This window comes from Mastigoproctus giganteus, chromosome 5, assembly GCF_048544385.1.
Source record: "Mastigoproctus giganteus isolate SK-2022 chromosome 5, ASM4854438v1, whole genome shotgun sequence".
Taxonomy (NCBI): Eukaryota; Metazoa; Arthropoda; class Arachnida; order Uropygi; family Thelyphonidae; genus Mastigoproctus; species Mastigoproctus giganteus.
Window position 1 is genome coordinate 41,421,740 of NC_143579.1, and position 13,281 is coordinate 41,435,020.

At 38.8% G+C, this 13,281-nt stretch overlaps 1 long non-coding RNA gene across 2 annotated transcripts in view; it reads left to right on the forward strand.

Moving 5' to 3' along the window:
• Positions 1-13,281, forward strand: part of LOC150085324 (uncharacterized) — a 72,280-nt gene that overhangs the window by 8,628 nt on the left and 50,371 nt on the right. For both annotated transcript variants that reach the window (XR_016546968.1, XR_016546969.1), the window contains exon 2: positions 4,765-4,910. This is a non-coding gene — a long non-coding RNA (uncharacterized LOC150085324). The remainder of the gene's footprint in view (positions 1-4,764; positions 4,911-13,281) is intronic.

Here is a 13,281-nt window from a genome sequence, read left to right on the forward strand (position 1 = left end):
CAAACTGCGGTGGGCCGCGCAGCAATAAGTGACCACTTGCTGTCACGAGCAGATGTAATGGAAGCCTCCCCCACCCCTCCTCTCCGCACCGACGAAGCAGGTGGAATTGGTTAATGAACGGCACCTCACCTGCTCCGTGTCAGCACACCGTTCGTCACCTACGGAGAAGGGGGTGAGGTAGTTGAAAAGGGGAGGGGAAGAGAGAGAGAGAGAAAGAAGGACTGGTTTTGGTGTTATGAAAGCTTTTATAACCCCCTGTTATTCTGGTGGAACGTCAACAGAGGGGAAAGGAAGCGTGAGAAACAGAAAGAGTGAAAAACAGCAACTTGGATCATGCCTGATATTCAATACATCGGATTACGTGATCCTCTTTCGGTACAGGACCCCGTACTTTGAGGTCAAAGGTCACTCATGCGACACAACCCCTCCCACTCATCACTTTCAGCTTTTGTAACCCCCTGTTACTCTAGTGGTACGCCAAAAGAGACAAAGAAAGTGTGAGAAACAGGACAGAAAAATAGCAGAGCGAGAGAGGGATAGAAAAAAAAAGAAGTCGTAGAATAGCAACTTGGATCATGCCTGATGTTCAATACGTCAGAATACGTGGCCCTCTTTCGGTACGGGGCCCCGTACATTGAGGTCAAAGGTCACGAATTCTACACAACCTGCCCACTCATCACTTTCAGCTTTTAGAACCTCCTGTCGCTCTGGTGGCAGGTCAAAAGAGATAAAATGTGAGAAACAGAAAGAGTGAAAAAAAATAACAGGAATACGTGGCCCTCTTTCGGTACGGGGCCCCGTACATTGAAGTCAAAGGTCACGAATGCGACACAACCCCTCCCACTCATCACTTTCAGATTTTATAAGCTCCTGTTACTCTGGTGGTACGCCAAAAGAGATAAAGAAAGCGTGAGAAACAGAAAGAGAGAAAAATAGCAGAGCGAGAGAAGGATAGAAAAAAAAAAGAAGTCGTAAAATAGCAACTTGGATCATGCCTGATGTTCAATACGTGGCCCTCTTTCGGTACGGGACCCCGTACTTTGAGATCAAAGGTCACGAAAGGTCTTTGCATATACGTAAGGCTCGTAATCTACAAGAACGAAAGAAGAAAAAATAATTCTAGATTTATTGATGGCTCGTGCAAAATATTTTTTTAAAGTAATCCTTGTAATTGAAATCTTTTTAGAATTTATTGGCAGTAATTAAGCCTAAGTTGTTTTTGTGTTGTCCTTACAGTAGTAATGGATTTAGTAGCCATTAGATTAACAATGTTTGACTCTCTCTCTCTCTCTCTCTCTCTCTCTCTCTCTCTCTCTCTCTCTCTCTCTCTCTCTCTCTCTCGTAATTCTTCTTCATTTGTTTGGCAAGATGACAAAAACTTTTTATTGATTTTTCCCATCCAACCAAAACACAGCCAAGATGTTCATTGATAAGAGAATTTTTACAACGGTGAACTGCTGCCCTCTACTGGAAGTTCTTTGCATCGCCAAAAGAAAATGCTTTTTGCGCGTAGTTTGAAAAACCTTCTATAGACAGAAGTAAAAGATCTTGGCAAAAGATAAACAGATAAAGATATTTCAAAAGGTGATTCAGTGACACGAAGACAACCCTCCCCTAAGGAAGTGCCGAAATCGACTGATGCTGTTTATAACAGCAACTCCCTTTTTTTTTCCCTTTTTTTTTTGTTAATTAATGAATATACGCTTCTTTTTAAAAGATAATTTTAATAAACAATGCAAAATGAAAACTCAGACGATTGAAATAAAAATTCGGCAGACGATTGAAATAAAAATTCAGCAGACGATTGAAATTGCAAAAGAATGTCATGGTGACAGCAGAAACCAACAACCAATTATTCTTTTTTAATCGGTTTCCGATTTAATAATATCATTTCAACCGGAAATGACGTCAAAAACGCAAATGAACTAAAAAATCCGATGTAAACCGGTATGGCTACTGGGAGGTTTCATGACCTCTTAATAGCCTAAGAATAAACAGGAAGTGATGTAATTACTGATGTCTGTTTCATTTTTACGTTAGCACAGTTTGAACGATTTCCATACTAATAATGAATTACATGGAACAATGGGATTGGGAATACCGGAAACCGGAAGTTGAGCCTCCAAATCTTGAATACGATTAAGAAACAGACCTCGCATTTCCATACATCGATGTGGTTATTAAAAGAGAAAAGTAGTCCAGACGCTGCGTATGAGAAAAGGAATAATTATACGCAATCCATCATCATTTTCCCGGTCGTGTATCCACTGGGAGTATTCGGACGCTGATTGTAGCGTTTCTTATGATTCTCGAGATTTTCGTAAGACGTTGGTGTAATTGACTCCACACAGTCGAGACAAAAGAGATTTGCTGCCAATTAGATTAAGGAAAGGCGAGTGAATGCTTAATTCGGCGCATCAAAGCGATGCACAATTTGCACGAACCCTTAATGCACATTCCGACTGATTAGCACGAAGGGGGAGGGGGTTGTTTTAAGGCGTGCGGTGCCCTGCTGCGTTATACGATGTAATGAACAAGACAAATGCACATTTACCTCAGTTGGGATATCATAATGGAAGGGGGTTGGGGGAAGGGAACTGGAGTCACGGTGATTGTCGTTATAGTGATTACTGTTCGCAAAGCATCGTCAGTCAAGTGTGCAAAAGACGCGGATTGGCGTCAGATAACTGGAATGTTCTGCAAAGTGCTAATGGTGGGGTAGACCCGCACCCACCCGCAGTAACTGGAACCGATCCCGACTCGTGCTGTTTGTAACAGCAACTCGCATTGTTTTTTTTTTGTTTTTTTGTTAATTAATGAATATACGCTTCTCTTTTTCAAAGATAATTTTAATAAACAATGAAATAATGCAGACGATTGAAATTGAAATGAAAAATCAGCAGACGATTGAAATTGAAATGAAAATTCAGCAGACGATTGAAATGAAAAGGCAGACGATTCAAAACTACCGTGCCACGCGTTCTGCTTTTCACGTCCAGCAATGTGCCACTCGGACAAGGGGAATCGAAATTATAATTTAACAAATAACGTTGCTTAGAAGAAAAAAAATAACAGAGCTATAAACAGTTATTTCATGAGTTAATACATTATTCGTTTGGTATTATTCTGTTAAATCATTTACATTTGGAAACTGAAACCGCAGCCGACAAGCGAAACGCAAAATTGATTGAAGATTCGACCCGATGCAACACTCCAGTGCAAGATGTGACTGCTTCGGTGTGGTCCTCGAGGGTCTGTAAATGAGCTGTAGTTTGAAAACCTTGTGCAGTCTGCAATGGAGGTTTATATACACAACGAAACTCGGAGCATCTCGATCCACTTCAGATCCACATCTCTCTCTCTCTCTCTCTATTTCGCTCCTTTACCTTTTCTTCTCGCTCTTTCTCTCTCCTTTATTTTTCTTCTCTCTCTCTCCCCTTTATCTTTCTTCTCTCTCTCTCTCTCTCCTTTATCTTTCTTCTTTCTCTCTCTCTCTTCTTTATCTTTCCTTCTCCCTCTCGCTATTTCTTTTCTTTATCTCTTTCCTTCTCTCTCCCTTTCTCTCCTATATCTTTCTTCTCTCTCTCTCTCCTTTATTTCCTTCTCTCTCTCTTTCTCTGTCTCCTTTATCTTTCCTTCTCCATCTGTCTATTTCTCTCTCTCTCTCTCTCTCTCTCTCTCCTTTATCTGTTTCCTTCTCTCTCTCTTTCTCTCCTTTATCTTTCTTCTCTCTCTCCCTCTCTCTTCCCCTTTATCTTTCCTTCTCCCTCTTGCTATTTGTTTTCTTCTCTCTCTAGCCTTCATTTTTCTCTTCTCTAGTTCTCTCCTTTATCTTTCCTTCTCCATCTGTCTATTTCTCTCCTTTATATGTCTCTCTCTCTCTCTCTCTCTCTCTCTCTCTCTCATTTATCTTTCTTCCCTCTTGCTGTTTTCTTCTTTATCTTTCATTCTCCCTCTCTCTATTTCTATTTTTTTTATCTGTTTCTCTCTCTCTCTCTTTCTTTCCTTTATCTTTCTTCTTTCCATCTTTTCTTCTCCATCTCTATTTCTCTTCTTTATACGTTTCCTTCTTTCTCTCCCTCTCTCCTTCCCATTTTTCTCCTTTATCTGTTTCCTTCTCTCTCCTTCCCATTTTTTCCTTATATTTCTTTCCCGTTCTCCCTCTCGTGTTCTTCTATCTCTCTCCTGACTAAATAAAAAAAAGAGAGAGAATTTTCCTTTCTTTCTTTCCTTCTCAAGTATTTGTTCTTATTTCTCTCTCTCTCTCTCTCTCTCTAGTAAAAGCCTATTATGCCTTACGACAACAGTTCTGTAAACTTTATGCAGCAGCGCACTCCCCAGAAGGGGAGGGTGCTGCTGCATAAAGTGCTGCCAATACCATCACTACTCAAATGGCTGACACAGAACAACTTCACCTTCCTTCATTCTAAAATTAAATCTACAAAATTCACATCACGAATGTGGATCAACTATTATTTCTTGGTGGGTGGCATTCCTTGTTACAATCTCTAAAAACATTTCAGCCGTCCCAGTCGGACAATTGTACATTGCACAGTCTTTCTCTCTCTCTCTCTCTCTCTCTCTCTCTCTCTCTCTCTCTCTCTCTCTCTCTCTCCTCCTTGCATCACTAAGGTTTCCCTGCACCCCAGTCTCATTCTTTATATTGAATCTTTTTTTTTTTTTTCTCCACACGATAATATCGAATTTAAATCTACTGATCCCGAATTAATTATTATTTGTTTTCTATGGTAACCCCAACGAAAGAAATCGGATATCGTAGTTTGGCACGTGCTCGGACAGTTTCGGGTGAAAGGGGCGGAATCACAAACAACTGCCAGTCCAGGAAAGTGCGCGTACAACTATCCATAAAAAGGCACGCAGCAGAAACTACGTCCGCGTGACAAAGAATGGTAAGAGATTTTCTATAAAAGTCATTAATTAACCTGAATGTCGTTGTTTTTTTTGTTTTTTTTAAAGTCTAGGAACTTGAGAGAATTTTTGGAGGAACCACCACCCCAGATGTGTATTTTCCGGTCGGTTTTCTGGATGAAAAACCACGCGAGCCTCTCCTGGGATCGACCAACTCAGCCACGTTGTGAAAAAGGCTACAAAAATTCGTCGCATGACTGACAGGATTCAAACCCGGGTCCTCCCCCTCCCTTCACCGAACGACACGAAGTCAGTTTCAAATAAGTCAAACGTACAGAGCGGTTTATACGTTCCCTTAAAGTCACAATGGTCCCTTCCAAGTAATCGGTGCCCCACTGGTGGATGGTCTCGCTGCGCGCACACACCTGAATCGTGGTAAGTATCATTTACGACTACTTGGGCTACATGATATCCTTTAGCGCGTAACCTCTGTACCCAAAGACGATCCCAAGTCTGAACATAGACACTTTTACTATCTTTTTTTTTTTTCTCACCAAACCACTTCCAGCTACCAGAAGTGTGCAAATTACTGCGATCCTGCTACGATTACCAGTCCCTCCACAGCGCAAAATCGTGAACAGGTGGGCGTCCCATGGCACGTTTTTTTCCCTCTCTCTTTATTGCTACGAAATCAGACAAAAAGAAGAAATGCCTTCGTATTAACTTTTGCCACTGCAGTTTTTTTATTTTTTTTTTTATTATTTGATTCGCTTTAATGCGATCTCTGACCATTATATATATATGACAGGAAGTTGTAGCTAAAACACCGGAAATACGTTGAGGAGATCACAGTTTACATTTTATCACTCTTGGCTTAATGCGCACGTAAATTTTTCCATCAAGCAAATGCCGCAAAAATCGGTGACTGAAAATTGCTCTTCTGTCAATTAAAAAAAAAAAAAAAAAACGGACGCCAACAATTTACACAAGTGAACAATGCAGAAAGTAGATAATTAACATTTTAAACAATGTACAGCTGTAAGAGCGACAACAAACGGAGAGCACGTGACCTGCATGAAAGTGACCATTCAAATGAGCAAACGATTTCGAGTCTCGAAATCGATTGTTTATTCGTCTATCAGGTGATTTCAACTCTTATGCACGTGCAGCTGGTTGATTTCAACTCTTCTGCACGTGCAGCTGGTTGATTTCAGCTCTTCTGCACGTGCAGTAAGTCGATTTAAGCTCTTCTGCACGTCCAGTTAGTTGGTTTCAACGTTTTTGCACGTGTAACTGGTTGATTTCAACATTTTTGCACGTGTAGCTGGTTGATTTCAACGCTTCTGCACCTGCAGTTCGTTGATTTCCACGCATTTAAACCGATATTCTATCAATAAATAATGAAATTATGCTCTTTCAGTATAAATCAATAAAACTGGGTTAATAATTATAGAAAATATAACGAAATTGATTTTAAATCATTTATTTACTTATTTTTAAATCCTGGTATTGTGCTAGCAATTTGTAAGCTGAAATCTTATGCCATAACTTTTATTTATTTATTTTTTTTCTTTTTTTTTCGCCTTACCTTAAAAAGAAAAAAAAAATTATAATCAGTTTGAAAGTTGGGAATTATGATATCAATGGTTCAAAGCGTTGTCCGATAGCTGTTCCTCTAGCTATAGAGGTGTGTTTGCGCTGCCTTATTTGACCTAGATAGGCAGTTTGACGCTGGTGATGTATCACCAGCCGAGATTAAGCTGATAACATATTTACATAGGTGACACCGATCTATTTGAAACAAAATAGCGTCGATCAATAAAATGACACACTTCACGCCACTCACTCATTACACTTCGCGAGCTTCGAAATAACACGCGCAGAAGCCTTTAAGTTATGGATCAAGAACCTCCTGCAGCTCAGATAGGAAACTTCGCCGATTAAGGAAATATTGTTAAAATTAGCTCTCCATTGATGGTTTAACCCTCGTTACTACGCTGTGGAACTTTAAGAATTCTGGGAAGACCATGCGCTAATCTGCCGTCCATCCACACTTACCCGAAGGGCTTTTTCCCTTAAAAATTAGTATCTGAAAATAGTATCGCAGATTGGTAGACCATTTACCATGACCTGTCACTCCAGAGTACAGCTTTCCATTGATCTACCAGCCAAGAATGAATGGTGGACCTTATGAGATTAAGGTAGATGGCGTCTGGCATTAGCCAGGTTGATTAGTGGTTTGTGGACGGCTGCACGACCGTTGTAACCCATATCCTGCAGCGTTCTGACAAGTCTCCCAGTCGTCTCACTGTGGGCTGGTGAGTGCTGCGACAACGTTGACTTCTGTTCCGAGAGGACGATTCTTTGCAGGGATCATACTTTTCGTGACGGTTTCAGCACCGGTCTATTTCCAATTGCAGGTTGCATCACCAATCGTCAATCTAAAAGTATTTTACACAACTGGTTAAAAGACGGATGTGTAATGATCTATTTGGGCAGAATGTCTATCGAATAATAAGGAAAATACAAGAAATTAGCAGATGGGGGGCTGAAAGATAATGAAAGGAGGAAAATTGATAACGAGGAGAGAAAGGAAAAATATGATAGACAGAGACAAATAAAAAAATAAAAAAAAACAAGTTGAAGTCAGGAAGTAAGAGAGATTCATTAGGAAAAAGTGGAATGAAAGATGAACAGCAAAGAGGGGATTGGGTTACTAGAAAAAGAAATCGTACGGAAATATAACGAAAGATAGTCCACGACTGGTGAAAGAGCGAACGAGAGAGAAGGAGGAAAAAAGGACAGAGAAAAAGATAGAATGAAAGAGGATCCGAGTTATGTTAGAATTACAGCTAGAAATGTAAGGGAAGGAGAGGAAGATGACAATATTAAAAAAGGCAGAAAGAGGTAGACAGAAAGAGAGAGAAAACGAATAGAATAACATGATACAAATAGAAAGAAAGACAAAGAAAAAGGGAAACAGAAAAATATAGAGAAAGAAAGTGACAGAGAAGCCAGACTAGAAATAAAGATTCAAAGAGAAAGAAAGAAACAGAGTGGAGAATAGAAAGACAAAGAAGAGAGAGAGAGAGAGAGAGATCGAGAGAAGGATGGTGTTTCATGAGTGAATTAAGAGTATTTTTGTAGTTAAACAGGAAGTAGCAATTGTGGAAGGGGTGACTTATTATGACGTCCAACAGTTGTACCCGTTCAGACAGCTGTTACAGCTCCGTGTGGCGCATCCCCAGCCAAAGCCAAAGATGCACCCTCACTGCTCTTCGCGCACCAAAATCGCATGCTCGCGCCACATCCTCCTCCTCCTCCTCCTCCACAAAAACTTCCATCAGTCTCGCGCGCGAATATTCTATTACATGCGTCCAGGCAACGGGATCCATACACAATTGTGACAACGCGCTGTTTAACTTCTGCACGCGACCACAGGGCCGAGCCACAGCAGCTGCCGAGCCATCACGCGAGCACCTGGAAGTATACTTAATATCTTTTATGGCAGCCAATTAAAAGCCGACTTACAACAATGTACAACTCGCCTCCAACCAGTTCCCACTGTTGTCTTCCCCACTCGAACGCGATACACATTGCTCTCGGAGACAAATCGGCTGTACTCGCCACTGCGCATGCGCCAAACCTGCTGGAGGCAAATAAGAGGAGGCAGCTGGCGCAATTTGGTGGGCCCAGCTATCTGTTCCAGCAGGTACGATAGTTATACCCTTTCCCCGGCCAAGTGGGGACATTCCTGCCATTAAATGAGCTCTGATGTGGGATGGCGGAGGCTATGCGTGAAGAAAATTCGCGGCTTACGAACCAGACAACGCGAAAACCGTCGTGGGGGTGGGGTGGGGTGGGGAGGAAAAATTGGGGGGGTGGGGGCACAAAGTCGCATTCGTCAGCCAACAGGAAGAGCGATGAAATACGATCTCGCAGGGGAGAGACAAAACCTCGCATAATGACTTACGGCGATGGTAAACGGAAGCCGTAGTACCGCGTCTGCATCGCAAAGCGTTGGCGAGGTCACAACCTGGTCTTACAAAGTAATAAAAACGCAAAAGTAAACAGTTACTCCTTCAGTCTCCGGGCTAATTTGGTCGCAGTCCAGTGCACAGAATTCAAAAACGATCCAGTCTAATTTGAGTCGTAATCTCGTGCAGAAGGCAGTTGCGCATTCCGAAGGCGGCGCATATTTCGTTTTCGGGGTTCGGGTTAGAGAGGCGAAAAACAAAAAATGAACAGGGGGGAGAAAAAAATCTCTTCTAAAAGAACCGACAGACTCTGTTTTATATTACGCTTGAGGTGAGATAGGCTGGCGATAATGAGAAGGTGTTTTGTCTGTCAATTTGTGTCCCTGTTCGGTGAATCCCTCTTAAAAAAAAAAAAAAAAAAAAAACACGGTCACCCCCCCCACACACACACACCACCCTTTTTTTATTTGACGCCACAGTTTCCTAAGGGATAGAAATTCAAATTTACATATCTAGAATTAAATCAGCAAAATACGTCTCTTGGAATCGATAAGTGATAAATGGGGAATAGAACAGAATAATCCAGTTTTCGAACCAGGGATAATTTTATCCGTGACAAACCATCCGTAGGACACACACTTCGCAGACCGTTTAGTGACCTTGACGCTAATTCAAAACGAATTAATGAATTAAATTGTAACTTACAGTGCAGTACATCGACTTAAAGGGCTACCCAAACTTTTGGTAATGCAGTATACGTTTTTGAATTAGTGATTTTAAATAGATCTTGAGAAGACGTATACGGCACGTATTGCTGATAGAGAGGTGATTTTCAAAGTGTGGGTCGCGACCATTATGGTGATCGCGAAGTTCGCGAAAACCACTGATCACGATCACTAATTAAAATATATATTATAGTTATTATAGTGGTATTGCATTTTGGTCTAACATCATATTATATTTTATCGTAAGATAATCTAAATTATCATGGTCACGTGTCAAGCAATCCTAGGAGCAGAGTGGCTCTTTTTCTTTTTTTTTTGACCTCTAGTAACACAAGCACACATCTAACAACGATTCATCTAATTTTCTAAATTGATTTTGCATAAGAAAGGAAATATTGTCTACCGACAGATGGCACTTTTTATGTGTGAAAAGCTTTTATTCTCGGTAGGACTGCTAGACGGATGTGAAAAGCTTGTTTCTTTTCTTAAATATATTATTTTTCTTTACTATAAGATTTTCCGTGACGCTTGAGGAGGAGTGATAGAAAGGGGAAAAAAGAGAGGGGGGAAGAAAAAGCCATCTTCCGAAAAGCTTAGTCCATTGTAAGTGTATTTAGGCATGAAGAAGTATTGGACTCCTGCCAAACTAATCTTTTATACACGGTTCACCTTGAGATGAAACAACCATACCACACTGTCAACACCTTGCAAGCTATAAAACAGTTCTGCATGAACAAGGCTTGGAAGATTGCAGAGAGAAAGAGAGAAGAAAAAATAATACTTCGTGCTGTTCCGGACAGAAGACGATACTTCTGAATTTTATTTACTTTTAATACACTAATACTTCGCAAGAATAATCGATGCGTTCATCCCTAAAAATGGAATTTGTATTTAAAATTACATTTGGTACCATCTTATAGCATTTTAAGAGAGAATAGTTCTTGAAGACTTAATGATCATCGTAGATTAAAGACGCTACTTTATGGCTGTAGAACTTTTAATAGTGCTTTGAACTACTCTGGCGGTTATGAATCGTTCAAATGAAATATTTCATCCATTACGTGAAGATCAGTGAATCTTTGAAACAGTTCATAGAACTATTACACGTACAGTAAGTTACACTATAAGTTCAAAAACACTGAAAAATCCGATGTTCATTATTAATGCTAGTAAGTTTTAAAATACTTCTGTGAACTATCTCGGTAGTTCTAATAGCTGTGTTGAAGACCACTAATTTTACAAGTTATTTATGATTAGTTCTAAGAACTATTTTGAAGAAAATAAGCAGTTCTATGAACTATTTTGATAGTTCCGCGAACTATTTTGAAAAATTTCAAAACAGTTCTTACTGAAAATCTTCAAAACAGTTCATAGCACAGAAAGTTACACTATAAGTTAAAAAATTCTGAGAAATCTTAAGTTTATTATACATTCTAGTAAGTTTTAAAATAGTTCTGTGAACTATCTCAGTAGTTCTAATACCTATTTTGAAGACCACTAATTTTTCAAGTTATTTATGAGCAGTTCTAAGAACTATTTTGAAGAAAATAAGCAGATCTATGAACTATTTTGAAAAATTTCAAAACAGTTCTTACTGAAAATCTTCAAAACAGTTCATAGCACTATTACACGTACAGAAAGTTACAGTATAAGTTCAAAAATACTGAGAAATCTTAAGTTTATTATACATTCTAGTAAGTTTTAAAAGAGTTCTGTCAACTATCTCGGTAGTTTTATGAGCTGTTTTGAAGACCAGTAGCTTTACAAGTTATTTTTAAGACTTTCGGTGGTTCTATGAAATATTTTAAACACAATGAGCAGTTCTACGAACTATTTTGAAGGAAATAAGCAGCTCTATGAACTAATTTGAATATTATGAGTAGTTCCGCGACTTATTTCGAAAATTAGGAGTAGCTATATTCTCGATGAACTTCTTGCAAGTACAAGTCTAGTTTGTTGTACTGTTTACAATTTTCAAAATAGTTCAAAGAACTATTTAAAAGTCTTTCAGTTGAGTAATTTGATAGACTGTATCTCATAGCTTCTAATAACTTTAAAACAAAGTCCATGAAGGCTATTCATGATCTCCAATGTAATTCTCTGGACTATCATTCGAACAGCAACAGCAGATTACCAAGCTAATAATACATCGAAATAGTTAAGGAACTGTTTTGAAGAATATCGATATTTGCAAAACAGTTCACAATACCACCAGTAAGATTCAAAACAGTTCACAGTACCGTCGGTAATATTCAAAATAGTTCACAATACTACCGACAATATTCAAAACAGTTCTGCGAATTATTTTAAGGATCATCAATAAAGTTTAATAGTTCAGTGAACTGTTTTAAGGATCATCAACAGTTCAATAGATCTTTGGACTGTTTTAAGGATAATCAACAGTTCAATAGATCTGTGAACTGTTTTAAGGATCATCAACGGTTCAACAGATCTGTGAACTGTTTTAAGGATCATCAACGGTTCAATAGATCTGTGAACTGTTTTAAGGATCATCAACGGTTCAATAGATCGATGGTTCTATGAACTTTGAATCTCCAGAAAAGTTCAAAGCAGAAAGCGCAAGACAGTTCATAAGAGTATTAATTTACAGTATGTTAGCAAAGGTTCTATTGAACTGTTGATGATCCTTGAAACAGTTCATAGATCTATTGAACTGTTGATGACCCTTAAAACAAAGCACAGTCATAAAATATCGAATGATTGTGAAAATTTTCAAGAGGATAGGTGGAACACTTCAAGAATTACACGGAGGCTTTAAGAAATGCTCTTTCTTAGTTCGGATGTCCGTTCCCTCCAGCATCACAAATGATGATTAGCCTTTCAGCAAAATCTATTTGTGTGTTCGCAGAGTTACCGAATAATCAGTGCTATTCTCTTCACTCTCCAATCCGTGAGATTATACAGAGAGCTGTCATTTGCACGCTCTACTTCCTACCCAGTACAGTGTCGGGACAATAGGACCCAAAAGCATTAGGGCAATAAAACCCCAGCTGGTTGGTCGTTACAGAGAAATTGTAATTATCGGTTGAATAGGGGGACAATTTCTAAAGAATTGTCTCAAAATATGCGCTTTTCAGGTGGGAGGTCTTGTTCGGACCAGGATATTTGTCTATTTACACACATGGAACTAGATCGCTCCTTTTCTAACGTGGGTACGCCTAACCCTGCGAAATCTATTAGGTACAAGGCTAGTTTGTCGCACTGTTTACAATTATGTTTAGGGGTTGGACAAATTAAACATTTCCGACACCGATGTAGTATAACTTTAGATCCATATTATTAATTTTTAAATTCTGGAAAAATTTATTCAAATGTTTATTTTAAAATTTTTCTAACTTTTAGTAAAAACAATTTTTGAGTTATATGACAATATTTTGAGTCATAAAATAATATTTGGAGTTGACACAATATTCTAAATCATAACACGATATTTTGAGCGAAAAAGCAATATTTTGAGTTATAAAGTAATATTTTGAATCAAAATACAATATTTTGAGGCATAAAACAATACGTGGGAGAGCAATAACAATATTTTGCGCCAGAAAATTATATTTAGAGTTATAACATAATATTTTGAATCATAACACGATATTTTGAGTTATAAAGTAATATTTTGAGTCATTAAACAACATTTTAACGTTGTTTAATGTCATTAAAAAAAACAAATATGTGTTCTTTCAAAATATTAC